Below are 3071 nucleotides of genomic sequence, written 5' to 3' on the forward strand. Positions count from 1 at the left end.
CGGGAACGTTACGCCAACATCTCTCGCCATGTTCTAATTAACAAGGCATTGACAACATCAGTAGCTTGTCATGGACATTGTCTTACAGCGCTCAGGGATAATGTAGTTTCTTACTGGAAAAGTATTAAAAATTGGAACAGGAGTTAAAACGCGTTGAAAAAATTGCATCTTATGTTCCTGACACTATATTTTATTTTATTACCAAAAAAAATCATTTGCTGCCATCACTAGACCCTTATTACATTTATCAATAAGTCCCGAGCCTAAGTAAGAAAAATATTTTTGTAACAAATTTCGATATTATTCATCTTTTTTTTTTCGCGGAGAAAGTGTCTTATGACTACCGCTCAGCCTTCGTGGGGGGCGACTGAGCGGTTATGTTGGGGTCACCGTGCCTTACGACCCGGCATTGCGCCGCCTGGATTTGATGTCGACCTTCAGGCGACCGCCGGGCCGAGTCCCTAACCTATGTACAACGCACGGCATACCAACTAAAACTCCGCGGTGGCCCTCTTCGGCGCATTAGGGACGACTGCGAGCTTCCTCTGACGGAAATGTCTAAGTCTGCTTCCACAGCCGCCCCTGCGCAGTGCCGCCTAGTGCGGCCCGTCTCCCTGTCGGGGGGGAAGGGCTCAGGAGCCCCACGCACCGAAGGACGCCCTCGGCGTCTACGGCAGCATGAGGCCAACTGCACACTGCCGTCCATCCCGGGGTCAACCGAAAGATGTGCAAAAATGCACAAAAAATGTACGAGGGCGGACAGCCCCCTGCTGCCCGCCGACGACCCCCATCGTGGCCCCTATTAGTCGCCTTTTACGACAGGCAGGGCATACCGTGGTGAAATTCTCCAAACGCCCCCAATCCACAGGGCGGTCGATATTATTCATCTACTATAGTCTTCTTCAAAAATGATACACTCAGTTCAGCGCCGCTCTATCATTTCTATCTTTGTCCATCGGTTTTCTTGGTTATCAATAAGCACTTTTTTGCATTTGAGGCCGGTTTTTCGCGATTTCATGCTTCAAACACTCTGGTAATGCTATAAAATATTCCTTATTGATCCTTTATTCCTTTTGAAAATAGTCAATGAATATTATACCATGTGAATCCATAACGCGGACGCCATGACCATGCCAGTTGACATTTGTGCTTTTGGTCGCTCTGCCGTTTTGACTCGGAGGGTAGTGTTGGATTCGTGATTCCATTCATTGTCACATACCGCCTAAAAAAATCCGTTTTATTTCAACTAAACAGCTCGAAACAACGCTCTGAGGCTTCAACATGTTGATGATTTTGGCAAACGCGGTATTTATTTTGAACAGAGTTTTCTCATGAACAAATGTTTAATATGCAAAATGGCAAATGTATTATCATTTGATTTCTTTAGTGTATTTTTTTATGTTGTCTGGAATAACAGCCTTATTAGGACGTCCTGAGGGTTCAGTATTGTAGCGTTTAGCTGTTATCTTGTGCTGTAATGGAGCAGAGTTCTCATAACACTTGTATGTCGGATTTATATAAATTATACTCGTCATACTTTTGTTATTTACATACTGACTGCACATTTATAATGTTTTACGTCCTCTATACAAACTTTTTTTTGGTAATTAAAAACTATTTGTATATAGTGTATATAACAGTAATGAAATTACCTTCTTAGTTTTTGTTTAAATTAGGTAACATTAAAAAATAAACTTCTGTATCTGATAGAGCGACGTACGACAAAATTTGTGGTGTGTAGCGACAAGCAAACACGGGCCGCCGTTGTATCACAGTGACGAGCAGATAACTTGCAAACAAATATATGAGTGGAACATGACTGAGTCCGGGAATTCCTCTCCCCACCCGGATGCGGAGTAAAGAGTTCGCACGCTAACATCTAGCGCCATAAACCTGCGGAATGGTTACCCGGCTTTACGTCCTGCGCGAAATATACCAATCCATTTAATGGTGTGAAGAAGCACTCTTCCATGTTTTCTTGGTATTGGAAACAGTCAAACACACTTACTCATCTATTGGAACCGCTTCATCTATTTGAGTAGAATTGTACTAGTAACATTTTTCGTTCGTTGATATCGTAGTGAGATTTTACATGTAATGTCTCTGAGTTACCATCGTAGTAAACACCAAGCAGAGGCATGCAATGGAAATTAGGTGTTTTTTTTTGAGCAGGCATGGCTGTCGTCAGCAGGTATAGTTATATCTATGCACACAAAAAACGCCGCAAATAAAAAAATCACAGAAGGTTCTCCCTCTTGTGTCATTTACTACTGTGCGAAGTAGTGAGGACGTGGACTGAATGCAGCCACTCGATGAAAAAAGGTGTAATACTGAATTCCAGCGCGCAGTGACGCCGATGCCTCGCCGCCGACGCGCCGGGGCGCATTCACAATTACCGTCCGCTCATACAGGCACAGTCGAACTAAATAGTGCGTCAAATATTAACATGGATTATTTATTCTGGCCGCTGTATTCACTATGACACATAGTTTATCAGAACTAAATGTTAAAGTAGGCGTTAGTGTGAATGAATTAGCCATTATGAATGAAACAGTTAAGCCCATAAACTACTAGGGTGCCCTACGGCTCGGACACGGTTGCACTAAAGTCCGACAGAAATACGGTGCAAAAATATATCAATGCTGGCATTGATATATTTTTGCGGTGCTGGCACCGTATGTTATTAGTTCGTGGTTCTAAATTAATAATAATAATAATAATATCAGCCCTGTATTATATACTTGCCCACTGCTGAGCACGGGCCTCCTCTACTACTGAGAGGGATTAGGCCTTAGTCCACCACGCTGGCCTAGTGCGGATTGGTAGACTTCACACACCTTCGAAATTCCCATAGAGAACTTCTCAGATATGCAGGTTTCCTCACGATGTTTTCCTTCACCGCTAAAGCGAACGATAATTCACAAAGAATACACACATGATTTTAGAAAAGTCAGAGGTGTGTGCCCTTGGGATTTGAACCTGCGGACATTCGTCTCGGCAGTCCGTTCCACACCCAACTAGGCTATCGCCGCTTATCGCCGGTTCTAAATTGCCAGCACATAATTCAATGA

Source organism: Manduca sexta, chromosome 16 (assembly GCF_014839805.1).
Source record: "Manduca sexta isolate Smith_Timp_Sample1 chromosome 16, JHU_Msex_v1.0, whole genome shotgun sequence".
NCBI lineage: Eukaryota > Metazoa > Arthropoda > Insecta > Lepidoptera > Sphingidae > Manduca > Manduca sexta.